The following is a 10,627-nucleotide window of genomic DNA, read 5'->3' as shown; positions in this document are numbered from 1 at the left end:
GGAGGGGAGGGGAGGGAGGAATGATATTTTAAGACCTCTTCCCACTCCCACACACCTCTCAACCCCACCCACCAGAATCCCCTACCTCCATCTCCCACCCAGACCTGCCCTCAGTGATAAATAAGATATAGACTTGAAATTCCACTTCCGTGGCTATTCAACAATTCCAAATTAATGAAAATCAATGAATGAAACCCCAAAGCTAAGAAGAATTAAAAAGTATAGGGCGAGGGCTTAGAAACAGTGATAGATAACATTTTAAAAGCCCATGTCACTGAGATATTTATAGGTGGTATGATAAGATATCTAAGACTGACTTCATAATAAATTCAGTTGGAGATGGGGAAAGGAGGCCTGGGTGATGCTATTAATGACACAAGAATATCTGTGTACTTTAAACAATAAAGAATTTAAATTTAAAAAAAGAATGTGAGTTAATAATTATTGAGGTTGAGCAGTGTATACATGTTTATTATACTGTTTGTTTTTTCTGCCTTTCTGAGTACCTTTAAAGTTCCATAATAAAAAATAAAAAAACAGGAGGGAGGGGGGCATGTAAATATATAGAGTAAAGTGCCAGTACTAACAACCCCTTGGAGGAGGGATTCTAGATAATCTTATTTTCTTCTGTGACTTTCCCGTAAAAATAATACCACTTTTGCGCTCAAAAAGTATATAGTTACTATTCGCATGATGATGACGACTGCTAAAACATTTCTGGTGAGAAATGATACTCTGATCTGGATGCCTTGAAAAGCAATTCCTGTCTCAATAAACCAAGTTGTGGCCAGAGCCAAATTTAAGTGAAAACTACTGTGCCCTTAGGCGTACACACCCAAAAATCCATACAACAAAGTTTCACATGAGGATGTAACAAGTGTAGAATGAAAAGAATTTAAAAAAAAAATCCCAATTGAAAGTAAAGCAAATTAATTCCTTTTCCTGAAGGGCAATATCATCTGTTTTAAAGGGTTTAGTCTCCTTTTAGCGAAAGTTGAGTGAGCCCTTGCGATGTACAAACAACGTGGCTGTATTCTCATCTAATCCTCGTAATAACCCTGAAAGGAAGTACAAGTCTTTTCCCCGTTTCAGAAATGAAGATATTGAGATTCAAAGAGTTTACATAGAGTGGGGTGGGAGTAGGGATTCCAACTGAGAATGAAAAAAGAAAAAGAATGTAAGAATCACATCTTTGTCCTCAGGATGTCTGAGAGAAAAACAGGAAAGGAAATGCCCAAGTAGAAGGAGAAAAATTAATCTACTTCAAAAGATTCCCTAAGTACACAGTCTGGGATTCCAACCTAACCCTGTGTGAGAGTAACATTTACATTCCTTCTGTCCACCCTCAAGACCACGGGGTGGGACATGATTGCAAAAGGGACACATCAAGGAGAATCAAAAGGTCCGCAAACAGCGCAGAATCAACCACAGCCACTAGCGTTTGCGGAGTGCTTATGTGCCCAGCACTGTGTTACTCACAAGCCCCCTAAAGGAACTATTGTCATCCCCATTTTACAAACAGTGGACCTGAGAGAAGCTAGGTAACTTTCTCAAGACACCTGCTAATGAGCAAAAACTGTTTTTCAGACCCCAAAATCCTCCACAGGCTACTGCACACACCACAACACAATGCTGCTCCTGGAAAAATGGGTTCCCTCCCTCTATAAGTCCCCTCTGAATAGCAAGCATCTGCATTCCCAAATTATTAACACTTGATCCAAAGAGTCACCAAGATAACCCAACACGTTCCAAAGTCTGAGAGGTGTAAAGGAGATTATACTAGTCCCTACAACATATTTCCAACTGTGCTTAGCTATCGTGAAAAGATACGCAAGCCGATGGTTCCAACCCCTAATGAAACTTCAGCACACAAGCTCTGTGGAAAACGCAGTGGTGTCCTCAGAATTTGGGAGAGGCAGGTTCAAAAAGAGATGTGGAGGAAAGAAACTATTTCAAACCCCAGTTTCTCCACATATGAGCATCATGACCTTAGGCGTGTCATCATTTAGCCACTTGGAATTTCACTTTTGTTCCCTGTTAGTGGAACTAACAAAACCTATTTATAAGTGAAGCACCTAACTCAGGGCTTGGCTCGCAACCTCAAGCAGAAGCTCGCTAGGTAAAGGCTTCATCCCCACGTAATGCTCTGTGGTCTGTACCAGCCAGCACGCTTCCTCCTGCAGTAACCCCAAGGGGAAAATGAACCCTCAACTCCCCATGTGTGGATCAAAGTAATCCCCCCCCCCCCGCCCCGCTGGCCCAAACTACCTCCCCTCCCCTCTCAGAACACAATAACATCTTTATAGTAAAGATCCTCAAATTGTGGGGATTTTGTTCAGTAACTCCCTTATTTTGCAATACTATAATTTTACTTTATTGGACTTTCAGATGGGCTTTGTTTGGCATTTGATTATTTCAGAGCCAACTCCCCACTTAAAATGCTAGACCTTGGCTTTGATAATAGAATATGAAAAATGCCAGGACATTATATCTGTCCAAGGGACAAAAACTCTGTGAGCAGCCAGAGATTGTTTTATTTGTTTACACAGTGACAACAGACAGAATTCCAGAGAATCAAGTCATAGAATCTTAGTTTTCCTCCATCAGCCCTACCAGCTTGGTAGTAATAAAAAGCAACCGAGGACTCCTAGTATTTCTTTTTTCAATTTGCATTTTGTTTTTCACTAATGCGCAATATAAATAAAACTAAACTTAATAAGGCTAAACGTTATATTTTCAAAGAAACAGGAAAACTATTTCTCTTACATCTATCAGTTTTAACAATTTTTCAAACTATTTTATTTAAATAAGATTTTTGGAATGTCTATGCCAACAAAACAGCTTGAGATGTACGTATATTTATGACATGAGGGGAAAAAGAGATTCTGAACCCTTAAGCATTTTTTAGTTTGTTGTTTTTGTCAGTGCGATACAAAATCAAACATTTAAACAAAAATTAAAATTCACAATCCCACTTGAAAGAACAACACGGTTTAAAAAGATTAAGTCTAAAATTTGTGGGCAATTCTGGGAATTCCTATCAATACTGATTATGCTCCTTTAAAAAGCAGCCCCTTCAAACAAAGACTATTGGTCTGGACTCAGACCCAACAAAATCCATATTTTTTACTCCTTTTGACTCTCACTTCCCACTTAGGAAAGTCAGAGTTAAGAACTAAATTGACCCTGACCTTTAAGTGTAACTTGAAAAAGCCACAGCCTGAAGATGAGTCATACACAGACTTTGTAAACTAACTACACAATTGTTAGACTGTACTTCATACAAAGAAGTCAGGAGTAAACTACCGACTGAAAATAGAAGCCATGTCTTTGCAGTATAGAAACACACACAGCCGCTCCGTCACACAAACAAAGCAAGGACCTCCACTCACACGTATATACACATCATCCCTTAGCAAAGATTTATTTTCATATAATGCTACTTAACTTGTAAAGAAATAAATATTTTATTCAAGTCTTAAGAACACAGGTAAGCTTATAACTTCTAGATTTCTCATTGCACTTATTAGTTTCAGGAACAAAGAAAATTTCTAACCTACCCTTTTATTATTTGAATGAAAATTAAAATAGGAAAACCTCTTCTAGCTCAGAGTTTTCTCCATCCATATGTATCTCCTTTTAAAAATTATACACTAGCCAAAACCGGTTTGGCTCAGTGGATAGAGCATCAGCCTGCGGACTGAAAGGTCCCAGGTTTGATTCCGGTTGAGGGCATGTACCTGGGTCGCGAGCACATCCCCAGTAGGAGATGTGCCGGAGACGGCTGATCGATGTTTCTCTCTCATCGATGTTTCTAGCTCTCTATCTCTCTCCCTTCCTCTCTGTAAAATATCAATAAAATATATTAAAAAAATATTTTAAAAAAAAATTATACACTAGCATACAGACAAAAGTACTTCCAGGCTACTGCCTAAACGGATGTAAGGAAACTCTCGTTGTTTTCATGTTTATCTTTTCACATGGCCACCAAGTTTGAAAACTAGTTCAAAGTAAAACTATCACAACATAAGAAGGATATTTTTTAAAAATACACATGATACAGCCCTGGCCTGGTTGTCCAGTAGGTTGGAGTGTTGTCCCATGCACCAAATGGTTGTGGGTTTGATTGTCGGTCAGGGCACATACCTAGATTGCAGGTCAATCCCTGGTCAGGGAGTCAGTCAGTTGATATTTCTCTTTCTTTCTTCCTACTCCTACCCTCCCCACTCTCTCTAAAATCAATAAAAACATATCCTCAGGTAAGTATTAAAATACACACACACATGATACAAATACCACTAAAATGGAAATACATGAAACAAGTGCTAGAAAAGTAGTTAAAGGAAATTTAAATAAAGTTAATTTAATGGATAAAAATAAAACTATAATAAGCTAAATGCTACCTGAAAATCAAGCAGTGTATGTCCATCTTAAGTCTCTACCTGATAAAATGAAATCAAGTTCTTACCTCCAAAAGTGTTTTTGAAAAAATGGGACATAAAATAATAATATTAATACTAATTAACTACCGAACTGTTCTATGCACATGATGTTAATCATCTATCTCATTTAAACCTCACCAAAAGTATAAGTTTTCCAATTCTACAGGTGAGAAACTAAGATACATATAGGTAACTTGCCCAAGTACAAAATTTTGTTGCCCTGTTTTTAGAATAGGATAGGAAGAATTGGTGACTGGTAATCCCTTTAAAGGAGTATATTGAATCATTTCATGTCAATGTTCTTAAACTTGAAAATCAAAATCACCTAAAGGCTTTGCTCAAACACAGACTGTGGGTTCCTATTGAATCAGAGAACCTGGAGGTCCAAGGTGGGCCCAAGAATTTGTATTTCTAACAAGTTCTCAGGTGATGGTGCTGGTTCTGGGACCCTATTTAGAGACCCACTGCTTCCCACTAATCATAATGAGATACTCTAAACATTTAGAGATGCAATAAAGGAATGACGAGTTGTGTTCAAGTTATCCTGACTGCAGTGTCTAAATTTTCAAATTAATTGATATACCCACATTATGAAAAACAACAATTCTGTAAAAAGTCACTATGGTAAAAGTCATTATTAATTTCAACTAGAATTAATTCAGTAACATTGCCTAATGTCTATTACCTTGACCCACAGTAGTCCCAGGAGTCATGAGAAATATTGATCGGCTGTCTCCTACACATACCACACTGGGGATCAAGCTGCAACCCAGGCCCTGACCAGGAATCTAACTGGTTCATAGGTCCACACTCAACCACTGAAGCCATGCCAGCCAGGCCTCTCCCTTGTATTTTAAAATCCCTGGATGTTCAGACACACAAAAGCTTCATAAAGTAGACTAGAACACTAACCTAAATATTTAAGCAACACTGATAGATTTGTGTAGAGTTGAACTCTCAGAGCTTTCAAAATATGGAATAATCAAGTTTGATCCAGAAGTATTACCATTCGCTCTTATCTTTCCAGAAGACACTGACCTGGAGAAACACCCTCAAGAGAAGAAAACCACTTTCACAGCACCTGTTTCTCTCAGCTCACGTACCTTCTCAACATCCCTATGAAATTATCGCAAGACAAATAGCCCCAGGTTCATCTGAGATTCACCTTGGCCCATCTCTGACTTCCCCGCCAAAAGGCGAACCACTTGACTTGGGCAACTGCTGTAGGCTTGTTCATCAAATATATCCCAGCCCCTTATTGCACAACAGAGGACAAGCAGAAGACCACACTGCCAGAGTTCCCATGGACACAGCCAGGACAGCTCTGGAAGACAGAAGTAACACTGTAAGGCGGACTGTGCTCCTGAGGCTTCAAAGGTGGACAGTCGACACCCAACACCCACACCATTTTGCCAGCAAGGCTGTGATGTCCTGAACCGGCTGCTGTAACAATGGGAGGCTGCCTTGCCTGGCTGCTCAGCTTTCCTGCTTACAGGACAGGTGGCAGCTTCCTTGGTGAGCCAGTTGTACAATATTCGTCTGAGAGTCATTCCTAGAAATTCAACCCAGAGCCTGCTCTTTCAGCTCCTCCACGATATAGGAAGGACCTAATTTCCTATATCAAACCCCTCCCTGCTAATACTGGCTGGAGTGGTCTGTTTTCTACAGGTGAATCCAGGCCTACATACCACCAAACAGAAAAGGATTCCTTTTAGGTCCTTATCATGAGTGAAAGGAAATACTGCACAGCAAGAGGAATTATTAGAATTTAGCATAATAGGAGGCAGACAACAAATTGGAAAATTTGGATTCTATGCTAGACTCTTCCACGGACCCTCACTAAATAAGAATTTAAGAAAGGCTGAATGAGTTAAAAATAAGTCTACATAAATCATCTCTTCCCTGGTCATATCTGGCACAAAAGATGTGCTCAGTTTTTTTTTAATCACTCAGAATGAAGGTCTGTTCTACATATTACAAAAGCAAAATGAAAAAGAATGAGAGAGAGATTAATAATCTGGGCCTCAGTTCACTATGTGAAAATGGGAAACCTATCAAAGACAGAGTGACGGATAAAGAGCACTATGCTGTCCAACACAGCAGCCAACAGCCAGTCACACATGGCTACGAGCACCTGAAATGTGGCTTGCTCAACTAAGAAACTGCATTGTTGTTTTAATTCATTAATTTTATTGATTGAATGTTTTAAAAATATAACTTATCAACTACCAGAAAGCAAATATTATTTGGAACAATTCAAGTACACAAATCTACTTTTTTCAACTGTATATTTTACAAAATCTATATACATACCAGATTTTGAAGACTAGGTACCAAAAAATTGTAAAATACTTTAGTAATTGTTTATTCTGGTTACAAATTGAATGATAAAATTTTGGATATATTAGGTTGAGCAGATTATATTATTAAAATTAACTTTACCTGTTTCTTTTTACTCTTTAAACATACCTGCTAGAAAACTTGAAATTACAACCAGGGCTTTTCTTTTATTCCTATTGGACAGTGCTACCCTAGGGGATATAAAACATTTAACAGTTTTTGAAAGCAGGATTAAGAATAAGGATACATCAAATGGCATCATAGAGAAACATCGGGAAACATGCTTCTATAAAGAGCCCCGAGGACACTTTAAAAGCCTGTCTCCAAATAAGAGAGATGCTTTCTAAGTGCCCAGATCATTTGCTCACAATAATCCTGACCTATGAATGAATAAACATACTTTTTTTTAAATCTTCACCCAAGGATATGTTATTTTACTGATTTTAGAGAGAGGGGAAGAGAGAGAGAGAGAGAGAGAGAGAGAGAGAGAGAGAGAGAGAGAGAGAACACATAAATGTGAGAAGGAAACATTGATGGGTTGCATCCTGTACCCCCTGACAGGGGATGGAACCTGAAACCTTTTGGTCTATGGGATGACACTCCAACCAACTGAGCCCGGCCAGGGCAATATATTTAAAAAAGAATAAATTTAGCAAGAACTTGATGAGAGACATTATAGGAGCATACACAAAGTTATTTTCTATGAAAAAGCTAGGTATGAAAGGTATGAGGAAATGCAATCTTGTGGTTACAGTGGAAGAGCTCTTTCATCTAACCCAGTGGTTCTCAACCTTCCTAATGCCGCGACCCTTTAATACAGTTGCTCATGTTGTGGTGACCCCCAATTTCATTGTTACAAATTGAACATAATTAAAGCATAGTGATTAATCACAAAAACAATATGTAATTATATGTGTGTTTTCCGATGGTCTTAGGCGACCCCTGTGAAAGGGTCGCGACCCACAGATTGAGAACCGCTGATCTAACCAGACCCTTTCACTCAATACTAAGTTCAAACTCAAATTAGGGACACGGAGGAAAGACTAGACAGGCATGGTAACAGCATAAATGTGGGGCAGGCCACCGGCCAGGTGACCCAGAGAGTCAGTGCGGAAAGCCTAGGGATGGAAAAGGAAGAGCCAGCTGTTTTGTTTTCTTTAGGGGAGGGGCAGGTACCAGGTGAATTCAGCCCTTACATGTGGGCCCCAGGTAGCTTTTTGTAAGTACAACTAATTAAATCTCACCAGACTTGTGTGAGGTAAACAGGGAGCAAGGCGGTCCTGTCCCAGTTATACTAATGAGGCCCAAATAAAGAAAGCCCTTGCTTGTTGTCACCTTAGCAAGTCCCAAGAGCCCTGGCTTAGCTACCACTGTTCTCACAGCATAGTCTACCCACTGTAGTCATTAACATGCACACAACTCCATCCTTGCGAATGGTCATAAAGACACTTACTTCTTTGCTCCTTTTCTTCCTGTGAGCATTTAATAACTCCTTCAAACAAACAAAAAGGTCAAATAAATCCCTTTTCTCCCTTCCTGAAAATTAATGAAAGTGGACCCACTGCTGTAACTAGACAGAGACAAGAGTTACATCTAACACCTTGCCCTTAGTTAACATGACTTTGTTTGTTTGTTTTTTTAAGCTCAAGTTGGAGCTTAGGACAAATCTCTTGATAAATACTCTTCCACAGACATGCTCCCACACTTTCTGGTCCTGAATTCAAATCAGGACCCACCACTGGAGAGCAGGGAGCCTTCACACAACCAGTGATAGGCTCTCGTGGACAGCTCTTTCATCCAAGGGCTCTGAGCAGTTTTATCCAGAACACACACTCATCTAATGGCTATTCCTGGAATACACTGCTAGAAGGCTGCTAACCAAAAAGCAATCGGGGGGAACATTTCAGATCTTGCTCCCCTGCATATGTCATCAGATGGGCTCAAATAAACGCTTATAAAAGTACAAATTGGTAGTTACAGAAAAGTCACAGATATCTAAATTATAGCACAAGGAATATAGTTCAATAATATGATAATAACTATGCATGGGGCCAGGTAGGTACCTGAAATATCAGGGGGGAATCACTCTGTAAAGTACACGATTGTCTAACCACTATGCTGTACATCTGAAACTAATACTGAATAGCAATGTATGTAAACTATAATTGAAAATGTTTTTAATTGGCAAATGCAGAATCTGTGAATACTGAGAAATTTTAGTATACTCTAATGGAACCTGAAAGAAGAGAATCTACTCCTATTCTATTAATCCTGTACCACTTGAGGGAGAATGGCTCAAATTTAAGTCCCAATATTTTCTCTCTTAAATCTCACAAAATTATTTGTCGTGTGCTTTTTGTAGCATTTGTCTGTTTATTTTCCTTATGGCTTCCATTTGCCTTTCCTTCATCTTGCTGAATAAAAGACCATTTACCATTTTCAACCTTTAAAAATTCTCTTAAAAAAAAACAAAACACGATCAGGCGTGGATGAATTGAACTATAAAGTAGTTTCTTTGCAAATAAGCAAGGCTTACCTGTGTTTCATTATGCACCTCCTCCCAAACATGCCTAGGTAGAGCCTTGAAATAAAGCAGTCAGCATTCACTTTTACTTAAAATAGTGACTTATTAGGTTCAGCACTCTAATCATATCAGAGCACAGCTTAAGGAAAGACCAGACCCCACCCTCCAGGCTGAGGGACTGGACTGGAACTACAGTTTACTCAGGGCTAACCTGCCTAACCACCTGGACAGAAAGCTTCTGTCAACAGATTTTGTTTTTAATCAGACATTGTATTCCAAACACGCAAGCAAGCTAAGTCACATTGCGTTTGTTGATTCACACAGAAGGATAGTGCCGACTTCCAATTCCAGATTCTCCATGGAAACACCCCCAGTTTGTTTGTAAGTACACGATTTGTTGTTGTTGTTGTTGTTGTTGTTGTTGTGTGTGTGTGTGTGTGTGTGTGTGTGTTGTTTTGTTGCGTCTTTAAATTCATGTTATTAATGGATTCATTTATGGTTCAGAATTTATGAACGGACCTTTCAAGAACATGTTTCATTTTAGAGGATAGATGAACTCAATCTTTGACTTCAATTCAGGAAACCTCAACAATCCGGACACTGCTGATTTTCAAGTTCTTTGATACCAAGTGAAAGGGGTAGGTTAATGTTTACCTCAGCATTATCAACTCGAAGTGGAAGGGGGGGGGGGATGACTTTTAAGCAAAGGAATTACATAAACAAAATTAAAGAGGTGTTAAGCCAATTCTTTTCACTCCCTTTAGAAGTTCCATTTACATACTGACAATGTAAACAGCAGCCACAGTAGTGCTTTGATCTGCTAATTACAAAACATTTTTATCTTTTCATTAAATCAGGAGTCCTAAGAGGCCACTTTAATGATTAAAAGGGCAGCCTACTCTAACTTACACTAGAAATTGACTTGAAATATTTTAACTAAAAAAAGCTATGCAATTCACTTTTAAGTCTTGGGGTGGTGGCTCCTATTCTGACAGGCAGATCTCAACGCAGGGATCAGGAACATGGACAGTGGATTAAAATGCTCAAGATGTTGGGCCCCTGGCAGCCAATGAGCGATACTGAAGAGGACTCCCGCCTCAGTTGATGAAGCGCCTTAAACGGATTTCCCACACGTTCAGTGACGAGGAAACACTATGCCGTGCTCTCAGGTACCCGGAAAACACTGCACATTCATTCAATCTTTCCGCACAGATCTAACCCTTCAATTTGGTAAGAGAAATACCATCATCACCTTTGGCTATTTCTCTAAATGGTCAACAACACACAGGCATTTGAGGGTCTATGTCAGTACTTACAGAGA

General features: G+C 39.2%; 1 protein-coding gene across 1 annotated transcript in view; it reads right to left on the bottom strand.

The window, feature by feature from the left end:
* Nucleotides 1-10,627, bottom strand: part of MLLT3 (myeloid/lymphoid or mixed-lineage leukemia; translocated to, 3) — a 277,692-nt gene that overhangs the window by 229,275 nt on the left and 37,790 nt on the right. The gene's annotated exons all lie outside the window — the stretch shown is intronic.

Source organism: Myotis brandtii, unplaced genomic scaffold (genome assembly GCF_000412655.1).
Source record: "Myotis brandtii unplaced genomic scaffold, ASM41265v1 scaffold618, whole genome shotgun sequence".
In the NCBI taxonomy this organism is placed as follows: domain Eukaryota; kingdom Metazoa; phylum Chordata; class Mammalia; order Chiroptera; family Vespertilionidae; genus Myotis; species Myotis brandtii.
Note: the sequence above shows the minus strand (reverse complement) of the source record. Positions and strands in the feature narration are given on the sequence as shown.